This window comes from Paroedura picta, chromosome 9 (assembly GCF_049243985.1).
Source record: "Paroedura picta isolate Pp20150507F chromosome 9, Ppicta_v3.0, whole genome shotgun sequence".
NCBI lineage: Eukaryota > Metazoa > Chordata > Lepidosauria > Squamata > Gekkonidae > Paroedura > Paroedura picta.
The window spans coordinates 58,677,283-58,690,640 of NC_135377.1; positions in this window are offsets into that span (position 1 = coordinate 58,677,283).

The window sequence follows — 13,358 nt, forward strand, 5'->3', positions numbered from 1 at the left end:
TCAAAATTAGCAAAGAAACAAACAAACAAAAAAGACATTTCATTTAATGAGGGGAATTAACTGCACTGTACTGTAGGCAAAAGCAGTTTTGTATGTTTGGAATAAGAAGACAACTGAACCTGAAAATCAAATTTGATACGGCTTGGGCTGCCTGGTTTATCAAATAGAAAATATGAAATCAGGAAAATGAAGCCATTTTCTTCTTAAGATTTCTGATAATAGTAAACGATGGTGGGCTTATTTTTTGCTATAGCAGTGATACTTCTGGAATAGTACTATTTGCCCCTGGTAGTATAGTACAACGCATAACACACTAGAGGTACCCCTGTCCTAAAACTTTTAATCATCATAATGGCCAACAGCATCACGTGACACTGGCTTATTTATTTGCATAACACATCTAGAGCGTTCAAGAGCTTAGCATAGCAAATCTAAACATCAGGCATTTTTAGTAGCTGTCATGTGTCAGTCTTAAATAAACAAAACCAGTTAATCCCCAGAGACATGGGCAGACTACCTGCAAAGGTCAAAATAGATTATTGATCTATTATCAATAGTAGAGGCTAAAATTATTTTCCTATCAATTTTCCCACTCCATTTCATCAATTTACTAAATACCCTATACTCATTTCATTAATTTCACATTCCAAGTCAAGATGGGAATTGTGGAATCAGAGAAAGACATAATGTAGCGCTCTCAAAAATGATAGAACTGCAAGCGATATTAAAAAAAATGCTTTGTTCAGGGATAGTATGTGTCCAGATAAATAGTCACTTGGAACTAGCTATTGATCTAAAAGGTCCAAGATATATGTTTTCCCTATAAAGGCTTCCTTGACGACCATGGAAGGGTTTCCTGAATGCGTGGGAGTTCATTATTTTTATTATACATATTTAAAAAATTGTTAAACATTTATTGGGAAATATGATCCTATTTCATATTTGAGGGGTCAAGCCACCCCTCCACCCCTCCTCCCAAAATGGCCAATCATGGACCTGGATGGGGTGGGAAGGGAAAGGGTCCAGGGTGGGTGTGTACACAGCTATTCTTCTCAACTATATTCTGCATGATCATGCCACTTTTGGGGTTTCTCGAAGTTTGAAGTATGTTTCAGGTATTTCTCAATGGTAAAAAAGTTGAGAAAGGCTTCTATAAACAAGGAGTAGAGAGTCCAATCTCCATGTATGCCATACAATGCATAACAACAGTGAGGGCCATTCCATCACTCTTGAATAGCAAGTACAAATATTCATCAAGCCACCACTATGCATTTCTTCCTCCCCATCTGAACCTTGCTTACCAGGACCTCAGTTTTCCAGTCTCTGACTGATTCCACATGAGGGATTTGCCGTTGACAAATCTCATTGCTCGCAGGTTTTAGTGCTGCTTCCACATGACATCAGCATCAACCCAGAACTCTCCAGTGAGGGGCATGAGTTTTTGTCAGATTTCCTCCGCAATGAGGGAGATCATCAAAAAGCAATTTCTGACTTCTTGTCACTCTGCACAAACAGGGACAAACCTGTCTGGAGGGAGAAATGAATGGCAGCCTCAGAAGCATTTTGTTCGCCCTAGCACATACCCTTCCCTCTCTATTTCTTGCTTGAAATTTTTTAAAAAGATGACATGGTATGCATTGATAGGGGACTACAAAGTAAAATACTGACCAACAGGCAAGAGTTGGTGGATGAGGTGAAGGAGGTGGGGACCCTAGGGGGAAGTGACCATGTCCTCATAGAATTCCTTTTGAGATGGGGGGGGGGGGAGGGCAAGGAAGCTTGTAGCCAGACATGAATGTTGTCACATCAAAATCACAAGATGTCATAGTCCCATTCTATACAGCACTGGTCAGACCACACCTGGAGTACTGTGTGCAGTTCTGGAGGCTTCACTTCAAGAAGGACGTAGTTAAAATTGAAAGGGTACAGAGGAGAGTGACGAGGATGATTTGGGGCCAAGGGACCAAGCCCTATGAAGATAGGTTGAGGGGAATGTTCAGCCTGGAGAAAAGGAGGTTGAGAGGGGACATGATAGCCCTCTTTAAGTATTTGAAATGTTGTCAATTGGAGGAGGGCAGGAAGCTGTTCCCGTTGGCTGCAGAGAAAAGGACACGCAGTAATGGGTTTAAACTACAAGTACAACGATATAGGCTAGATATCAGGAAAATTTTTTTTTCACAGAGTAGTTCAGCAGTGGAATAGGCTGCCTAAGGAGGTGGTGAGCTCCCCCTCACTAGCAGTCTTCAAGCAAAGGTTGGATACACACTTTTCTTGGATGCTTTAGGATGCTTAGGGCTGATCCTGCATTGAGCAGGGGGTTGGACTAGATGGCCCGTATGGCCCCTTCCAACTCTATGATTCTATGATTATATGATTCTGTGAAAATGCCATCACTTCACTTTTTACTACCTTAAAGAGTCCCAAAGTGATTTACAAACATCTCCCCACAACGGACACCCTGTGAGGTAAGTGAAGTTGAGAGAGCTCTAATTGAACTGTTGTTCAAGAACACTCCTAAGAGAATCATGATTATCCCAAGGTCACCTAGCTGGCTTCATTTGAAAGAGTAGGAATTCAAACCCAGCTATGTAGATTAGAGTCTGCCACTCTTTCACCACTACAAGATTTGTGGCTTCTAGAAAATCCAGAATGAGCTTGTTACTTTCTTTCCCTAACTTACAAGAGTAAGTTTTGAGGGGTATTGATAAGGTAGCCAGCCAGGCTTTTTTCCAGCTTTGCCTAGCTCGCCTACTAGTGCCTTCCTGTCATCCGAACACCTGGCCACAGTGATCCATGCGACAGTCACCTCCAGAATAGATTTCTTTAACTCGCTCTATGCTGGTCTGACCTTGTGCTTGATCCGAAAGCTTCAACTGATGCAGAATGCAGATACTAGGGTCCTCACAGGTACATCTTGGAGAACCCATATCCAGCCTGTGCTGAGGCAGTTAGACTGGTTGCTGGTTATTTTCTGGATCTAGTTCAAGGTTCTGGTTTTGACCTTTAAGGACTTACATGTTGTGGGCCCCACGTATCTGAAGCAGGAGGGGTGGGGAGGAGGAAGGCTTCCCAAACCAAGGGGGAAGGGAAAGCCCCCCTCCCTCCCCCTGGCTTCCTTTTGGATTGGGAAGCCCTCATGCTGCCTCTGCCACTTACATGTGTCCTGGGGAGTGTCCAGGGGCAAACTGCCAGCAATGCCATCAGAAAGCCCCTGGCTGGGGTGGAAGGGCGGGCCTGCCAGGACTGTGGGCCTACTTATTGGGCCACAGTCCTGAGTGGGCATGGCCTGTCTGAAGCAAGGCCCCATCCAGACATGCTTTGTGCATCCCCACGTGGCCACGCCCACTCTCCGCCCACTAAGCACTTAGGCTGTTTTTTTAACAGCGAAGCACATTTAAAATATATCAGTCAACAACACTACACTATGTGGTGGATGAGGATACATGCAAATGTCGTTTCAGGGATTATTTTTAGTTCACATAGTTTTCAGAAAATAGACATAAAAGCACCACTTGTGTGAATGGCCACTGTAGACAAATAGATGGCATCATTGGAAAAACCACAAAGTGATTTACTGCTGCTCAGCCATTAGGCAAACTTGTAAAGGAATAAATAGGTGAGGAGAGTAATTTAGTTTGTTTCCCCTCAAAATGATTTCAATTTTTTCTTTCCTGCTGTTTGGAACCAATTCAATTTCCTTTCTTTCTTGTGCTAATCAAGCTGGCAATTCTTTCTTTTCATGACATTGGCTGCTTTTTTTCGAACCCAGTTTCCCCTCTCCAAAACGTCTTCCTTATTCAACATTCTTTGTGCATCCATAAACCAGTATTGTGCACATATTATATACAATATACATATAGATACCCAACAAGCAGCTCATGAAACTCTGCAACACTCTTTCTCAATCACGGCTTTGTGAGACCCTGGGGTTTCTTGACTGCCCTGGAAGGGGTTCCCAAATGGTTGGGAGTTAATTAATTTTCAATATATCTTTTACATTTGTTAAACATTTATTGGGTGACATGGCCATATATGATCACACAGAATGATCCCCCCCTCCCAAAATGACCAATGATGGGCCTGTAGGGGGTGGGAAAGGGGGCAAGTAAGCATGTACACAGCTAATCTTCCCAACCATGTTCAGCATGCTCACACCACTTCTGCAGTTTCTTGAAGCCTGAATAATGTTTCTCAGTGGTAAAAAAAAGGCTGCTCTACAATATGGATTCATAATGCAAATTCCCAGCAGCAAAAAGTGGCAATCTGATCTTCAAGGGTTGGCCTTCCTCATGTGCCAAAGACTCATGAAATGAGTGTGTGAGGGAAACTTTTTAAGACTTTGGAACAGCCTCCGTTGGGAAACTTGATTGGCCATTCATTGCTGGCTTTCTAGAAGTTGGTAAAGATCATTGTGAGGCAGGATAGCTGCCCTTGGCACACAAAGAATGCAAACACACTGAGACTTTGGTGTAAACTGGCCACACCTTTATTTCACATAGACATGAGCAAAGGCACACCAAAGGTGAGGGGGGAACCCAACTGCACCTCTCTTGTCACTGCGAGCGGACAGCAGCCACACGGGGAGGGAAACCCATCAACAGGCCTGCCTGCAGGGCCAAGAAACCCACTGGTCAAGCTCCCCCTAACCATCATGCCTGCTGGTTACTGGGAAGGTAAGCAAAGGAAAGCCCCACAGGCTTCAACCTGTATTGGAGTTCTCCTAACCACCTTGCAATGTGATGCAGGTGACTCCCCATCCGGAAAGTGGCCTCCAATCACATGTGCAGCTTCTTAAAGAAGCTCCCACCAATGGGCAGCAACCCCCATACAAACCACGACCAAGCGGGAAAGGTAAAATTGGATCCTGTTCCCGCCAAGCAGCCAAAGGCTGGAACAGCGAGTGGTGAAGGAGGCCTCTTGAGTGTGCTGGCCTCCTTTAAAACTCGTCTCTTGGTGCCACCCCCTCCGGCTCACATAAACCGTGATATTCTGGCTGCATGTGCAGGAGCCCACCTGGTTCTTTGTCTGTTGGGATCCTCCGCGCACTGAGGGCCGAAGCAGCACTTCTCCTCAGGAGGGCATTTGAAGGAAAATAACCACCTCCCTTCCCTCCCTTCCCATTAGTACAACTTAATTTCTTAAACAGAACAAGGAATTCTTGTATGTTTTAAAGTCTTACTGCCAATGATAAAGATGCTTTTTATGTGAGCCGGGGATGTAACACATACTTCATGCATTGATTATTTATTATATTTATTTTATTTCTATATTGCCATCCTGTGAGACACATGAGGTATGGATCTTGGCAATTCTCATTCTTTGAAAGAATGAAAAGAATGTGGCATTTGCTGAGAATCCTAAGTCTGAGAAAGTATCTCTTCATGGGCATGTAGGGGAAAAGGAGCAATATCAACCTTTGTCTGTGATATAGGGAGAAGGAAATGAAAAGGTTTACATCAGAGGCTCTACCCATTAGCATTAGATAGATGATAGATAGATAGATAGATAGATAGATAGATAGATAGATAGATAGATAGATAGATGATAGATAGATGATAGATAGATGATAGATAGATAGATAGATAGATAGATAGATAGATAGATAGATAGATAGATAGATAGACAGACAGACAGACAGACAGACAGACAGATGGCTCCCTAACCTGTGCTTTAGATGAAGCAGTAACTAAACTATACATTCCTTTTAAGATGCAAGCAAACTTTTATTGTCACTAGATGGCACTCTCTCCTCCAATATACAGCCATCAGTATCTGCATTGAGAATTAATTTGATTTTGAATAATGATGTATTAAATGTCTTTAGTCTGGACAAAGTGAAACCTGCCCATCAGAGCTGAAGTGTACCCCCCCCCCCAGTATGGAGAACTGTGTGCCCTGAACTTTTAAAAAATCAGTTCATCCATTTTTGAAAACAAAACTATTAAAACCTTTGTGTGTGTGTTTGTTTATATGTGTGTATGTGTGTGTGTGTGTTGCCTGTATGACATATGTGCATTCCCATGGATTTGGTTTCTGTCATCAGTCAAACAAATGGCATGTGCAACAATTTTCTATAATAAAACTATATATTTCTATGCTTCCTAATATATGTAGATATTTCCAAATGTTTATTTTACAATGTTTAATTTGTATTTCTATGTAGTTGATCTTTTTAGTAGTTGATCAACATATGTAGTTGATCAACATATCAGTCATTTGATATGAATGACTGAACTATATGGGTGTGTGTATATTTTCTTTTATTTCTCACCCTTTGGATTTCACAAAATTAATCTTTAATAGATCAACAAAAACCTTAACCATATTCTGTTGCTGCCTTCATGTACTTTGGTTCCCTAGTCCTGTTTGCTGTCTGAATTAATTTGTACTGGACAGTTTTTCCCATTATAAATATGGATTTATTTCTCTAGTATGAAAGATGGAATAACTTTTAGTGTTAGTCTTATCAATACAACGCTTACTCCTTCGGAAATTAACAGTATTATTAGGAGCCTCCTGAGTGCATTTCAGTACATCTTATATTTTTCCATGTGATGACTGCTGGATTTTCTTAGCGCCGTATCAATACCACATCAATATCATAATTAGAAATTTAGCAATCAAACAGATAGGTTTGTAGTGTATGCTTATCATGACTAGTTAAGCATGAACTGCATATTTCTCTTAACAGAATGCCAATATCATCATTAGAAAAATCAGCAATCAAAGATGCTTGAGGCTTATACATATGTCAAGGGTTCACGTTTTCACTCAAAAAAGAATTTCCTTTGCTTCGTTTCATTTGAACACGATGAAATCAACATTATCTTTTTGATGGGAGGGGAGAGTGCTCTTTTGTAAGAAACAACTAAGAACGTATACAGGAACTGGGCTTCTAAAATAATAACCATGATGAAATGGGCTTGCAAAATAACAACAGGGCCAAAAAAGTAATAATAATAATCTTGTATTTGGGAGTTGTTCTTAAAAATACATACCTGAGATTATTACACACTAGGGGGAAGGGGGAATTATTGCTTTTTCTTTTCCTCCTTTGGCTTGAGGTAAAACGACATTGCTGATAAGTTTTTGCTAAAATCAAACACGTTAAAAGGAAACAGGGGCTTGTCATCCAAACAGACTAAAAACAGAACTATATTGTTGCATGTATGTTTAACTCTTAACAATGCTAGCAATATGAATATTAGTAGTCGCCATGATAACTGGTATCGTTCTAGACACCTTAATTCTGTACCATATGCTGGAGGATTAATGGGCATGCCACTGCCACTGGAAGCTAGCAAGCAATTAACCATTTCTCCACATGCAAACAGAGCCTCTCTTTTTACACCAGTCCACTGTCCTACTGCACATTGGATAGGATAGCATGGGATAGCTTCCCTTCCCTCTCCCCCTTCCTCACCTTTTACTATTCACATTTCTGGAATCCTCAAAAGAACTTAATAAAGCCAATTGCAAGGTATTCGTGTAGCCCGAAATGATACACTTTCTTCATGCACTTTCTCCGAATGAAAGCAAGCCGGCGCTGATTCCATGTTTGAGGTTGTGTTTGCAAAGTGACTGTTTGTTAATGTGTGTGTGTGTGTGGGGGGGGGGGACACAGTGTGAATGGTGGCAACAAAATCCTTACTACTTCTAAAGCATGCCTATTCAGAAGCAACTTTTGCATGCACCATTACATTAACGAAGGGCAGCATTTGTTTCCAAAGAAACATATGGGGTTGTAAAAATACAGCCTCCTGACATCCTCGATCATATAGTTAACAGTTTCCATTTACAATGTTCCTGCCAAGGTGGGGTACTGGGCTGGCTTCAGCACAGTCAATGGATCTGTGTGTGAGAGACTAAGATTAGCCCCCTTCCGAGATTTCTCGTCTTCTAGCCTGTGTGAGGTCTGCACCTGGGCCTTTTCTGTGACATCTTGCACTAGCTGAGGGAAAGGGCATTTCATAGATGGTTTACAGCTGCTTCGACCTTACATGGCATTTCACCTTGGTGCTTGTTATGGATTGAGAGCTCGACCCCAATCCCCACTCTGCAAAGTTTCAGTTCTAGTTTTATGGCTCAGGAAAATTATATATATACGTATTTTCTAAAAAAACAAAAAATGGCCATGCTTTCAGAATAATCAGGTTATCTATAGGAAACAGCACAGCCCTTGTGCTCTTCCTGTTTAATCCAGTCCACAAACTAGAGCAGGGGTAGTCAAACTGCGGCCCTCCAGATGTCCACGGACTACAATTCCCATGAGCTCGCTAGCAGGGTCTCATGGGAACATGGACATCTGGAGGGCCGCAGTTTGACTACCCCTGAACTAGAGCAATGTCTGACCCTACGTATATTGGTTGATACACAGATATTTAGCTTATAGAATGTGTGAGCACATGGGTGTGATGTGCCCATTTAATTTTCGTCACTTAATTTAGTGCAGCCACAGAGAGTGTGCATTCTGTTTCCAGCTGGCATGGATGCTTTCGAAGAACGAGATCACATGACTAGTCATCCTGAAAATGTGGATTGCATCAGTTGTAGTTCTCTATGGCTCTATCCCACGTAGAGGTCATGAACGTCAGGGTTAGGAGGGACAGCAACACTGGAGGAAGGGGGAATTATTGCTTTCTATTGGCTAGCTCTGAGAGAACCTGAAAGAGATACTGCTGAGAACTGAGCCTCCCGACTGCCAGGTATTTACACTCAGCTGATGCCATGATAATTTACACAGAAGAGATGGAAGCTGTATTGCTGTATATATTCTTTTTCTTTCCTAATGAGTCATTATCCCAGAGATGATGAAAAGATGGGTAGAATATAAGTGTATTAAAAACATAATTGCTTTTCTATTCAGACGGAAGCAGCACAGTATATACCACAGTGACAAATGTCTAATGAATAGTGGTGGAGGGTTTTGTTCTGACTCCATTTATGGCAGTGCTTTGCCATAACAGCATAGTTAAAATCTTAATTGCTTTTCATCTTTGCAGTTACCTGATCAGTCTTTTCCCCCATTGCAGAATTCCATTTACAATAACCGCACACACAAAACTTCTTTGATTGGTGAACACGCGGCACGGTCGGTGGGCATATTTGTTTGTAGCTGGTTTGTTAATCTACCCTTTAATTTCGTTTAGAGATGTATTTGGTTGTGCAACATCCAAATTTAGGTTTAAGAAATAGTCCACTCATGTATTGCATATACAGATAGCAATATTGTTCTCAGGAAAAATGGGTAATAAATTGCACTAATTACCAAGTGTTTTCAAGCTGCGCAAAGTAATAATAATTTTAATCAATATGATCAGCACAAGCAAAAGAAAGCATGTATTTTATTATCTAGTAATGAATACATTTACATATATTAATTCATTTGCCACATCAATTGATATCTGAACCATGCTTCCTCCTTGCATTGTGTTTGATGCAATAAAGGACACAAAGTTTCAGCACACCTGATATTGGACTTCAGTTATTCCTTCAGTTTTTAAATAATAGGAAATTCAGAATGTACACTGAAAACACTGTATCATTAAGTTTTGCTGTCTAAAGGTTATACACACACACACGTGTGTACGTATGTATATTTGTCATGATAATAAAATGGACAACATTTCCCTCATTCTGATGGTCCTTCTGCGTTTCCTGCCCACGATTTTTAGCTAGGAATTTCAAAATGTGTGACAATTCCCTTTTATAAATCAGCAGGAATATGGGGTGTCCAATCATGGCAGAGTCCTTTGGACTGTTCATGCGGCTTTATAGGAAATGAAACAAGCCAAGCATTTTTTACTGAATCTGGTAGAAAACTTTCTACTAATTACCATGCATGAACACATGAAGCTGCCTTACACTGAATCAGACTATTGGCCCATCAAGATCAGTATTGTCTGCACTGACTGGCAGCAGCTCCCCAGGGTTTCAGACACAGGTCTTTCACATCTCCTACTCTCTGGTTCTTTAAGCTTAACATGCCCGGGATTGAACATGAGATGGTCTGCATGTAACACAGATGCTCTACCACAGAGCCATAGCCTCTCCCCACGTGGTAAGAAACTGGCTATATTTGGTAGAAAAAACAGGTGTTGTATAAGGACATATAAATACTCCATGCTGTAATACAACAAACTGTGTATATGTTGCCACACTATGACCGATTATGCATGGTGGTGGCAGTGCTGGGCCACCACCGATTCCTAGTGGTGGGGCAGCATGCCCCTCTGTGTCCTGTGTACGCATGGAGGAAGAAATCTCCCGTCACCCATGGTCTGCCCAAGAGTTGCGTGTGTGCATGAAAAACTCTGGTGGGGGGGGGAGTTCTGCTACACCTCACAGCAGCAGCGGCAACAGGGGGGTCGAGCGGTCACAGGTCCCACCACAGGATGGTGGGATAGTGGCATACTGCTGTCCCACTATCTAGAAATGCCCTGTTCGATTCTGCTGAACAGGGTGTTTTGTGTCCCTGCAGAGACATTGTAGGTGTGGGGGAGGAGCTGGGCCTCAAAGGCCTGGCTCTTCCCTTATGCACAGGCCTGTCCTCAGCCAGGCCTCTGCTGTTCGCCGCAGCAAGACAAAGAACACAGAAAGATCCGTGTTCCCTTCTTGCAGGCCATCCAAGGCCCTGTTCTGGCCAGGGCCAGGAGGGGCCTGGAATGACAGTGATATCATGCATATATAGGTATTAGCCACACTGCCCTGACACCACCAATCTGGCCTTTCCACCCCATGAATTATCAGTCTATGTGGCTTATTGTCATCTACCAAAGCTGTCTTCAAAATCTTCCAGAACTTCATCAAAATGGGGTAGCCAAAGTATAATTATCGGGGGTCCATTTTTCCGAGCATGTTATGCCAACCCTGTATACTCTTCAGGAATTCCTAGTTTTTTTCTGACCCCAACTCAAGATGCTTGTAGTGCTGACCTTTAAAGACCTAAACAATTTGGTAGCTGAGTATCTCAAAGACTGACCATGTTCCTATAAATCTATCCTGTGCCTTAGATCCTTGACAGAGGCACTGCTCCTGCAATGGGCCTGATATCCACATAAGACAAGGATTCCTGTGTGGTGGCCTCTAGTCTTTGGAATTCTCTTTTCTCAGAGATGCCATGATGCTCTTCTTATTTGGCTTTATGTGTTAGGATAAAACCCTCTTTGGGCATGGATTAGGCCTGGATAATAATGGTTCACCATTAGGTCCTTCTTCCTTTCTTTACACTTTTTCACAGTGGACTCCTATGTTTGGCTATTTGGGGAACACTCAAAAAGCAGAAAATGTTCTGGGGTACAACTATTAGGCTGTTTTTAAAAATTCATTAAGATACAGCGGTGGATTGAAAGTGTCTTTTAATCCAATATTTTTTTTACAAGCCAGGCAGCTGTGCCAATCGGCACAGAGCAAAGTTTTTCTTTCTTTCTTCTTTTTTAAAAAAGACTTTTTGCATGCATATCTGGTCACAGAAATAGGTTGGGAAAAAAGTGCAATAGTCCAATTTTACTCAGTGGGTAATACCCTCAGGAAAGTGTTCTTATGTTTGCAGCCAAACACAATTGTATAAGCTTAGTTCAGGATGACTACTGCTTCAAAGCTCCCAACTCGCTCCTTTTATTCTGTCGCTGTTGATTCTCAAGATTCAGTGCTGTGCTATAAAGTCACAAGGAGGTTAACAAGTTCTGAACAATGCTGGTTTCTAAATATATCAGCCCCTCTGGGATCATTTTAGCAGCCAATCAGGTTTCAAGATTCTGTTATATCCACTTTACAGTACTATCTCGATTAACTTTTGCTGGTGACAAAGGAACTGGAACAGTGAGAGCAGTGTTCTGTCAGTGCAGACAATTGAAAAACAAAAGTTCCTCACAAAACCTAGCGTGAAGGATAAAAGGTAAAGGCAAAGGTATCCCCTGTACAAGCAGGGGATGTCTGACCCTTGGGGTGACGCCCTCTAGCGTTTTCTTGGCAGACTCAATACAGGGTGATTTGCCATGCCCTTCCCCCGTCATTACTATTTTACCCCCCAGCAAGCTGGATACTCATTTTACGGACTTCGGAAGGATGGAAGGCTGAGTCAACCTTGAGCCAGCTGCTGGGCTCGAACTCCCAGCCTCATGGTCAGAGTTTCAGACAGCATGTCAGCTGCCTTACCACCCTGTGCCACAAGTCACATCTAAATTCCAAGCCTGAAAGCTTGACTTTCTTATCCCCCTCCTTCCTGCATTCATTTTTTAATGTGCGATGGAAAGTTGGTCCTTGGGGGCAAGGGACCTCCCCTGGAGGAACATGAAGTGTTGAAGTGCTGCTAAAATAGCAGGCAAATCAGCAAAACATGTGCCTCTTCCTGGCATATGGAGATCTTTTCCATTAGATCCAACCCTATGTTTTAATCATGACCAGTGACAGAATCAAGAAGAGCCTGGTGAGACGCTACTAGAGATTCCAACCATGGAGAGTCCTTTTCCCACCAACTGCCACCAGAAAGGGGCTTCAGAACCCGTCGCGCTCTGAGGAGAGAATTTTGACCTGAAAAATCCTCAAAATGATTGTTCTTCATTCTTAGTTTTATGTCGTGCTTTACTTGCTTGCACTGAATCTCCATAAAATGATGTATTTTCACCTTTGTGCATCATTGTATCATGATATACTGTATACATATCACATGTATGTAATGTATATGTACTGTATGTTATTTATGTTTTAATGACAATGCAAACACAGAACAAATGAATCTATAACATGAACAGGGAGATGCAACAATTTGGAATCAATGACAAAAAGATAACAGAATCTAAAAAAAAATTGAAAAGGAAGCATTCCCTCATTCCTACCCAAGGGGTTCATGAACACTGTTTTGCCCAAATTCACATGCCACTCACTTCATTTCACACACACACACACACACACACACACACTCTTTCTGGAGAACAATATTGTAATACAGAGAAATAAAATGATTTGGGAGACGGTTCATGATAAACACCTGCTACCTGATGTCTGCCTACTGTATATTTTGAATTATATTCATATTTCATATGCTGCATTAATTATACAGAATCCATAATCCTTTTATGGGTTAGTGTGCCCACAATCACTAGGGTGGTGGATAACTTCACCACAAATCGATATACATTAAAAGAGCTGAGCAATATATCCTATCACTACTTTCAAATCAAGAAGCTTATGTGTAAAAAATGCAGGTTACACAATATTAAAGCCTAAGAAACACTTTTCAAGCAACAGGCATATGGAAACAGCAATCAGGGATTAAGGCCTTTTCCTCAGTCTTTATGATCACTAATGGAAATGAAGTAATCCATTTGTTTGTAAAATGATCTATTTACTATCAAACG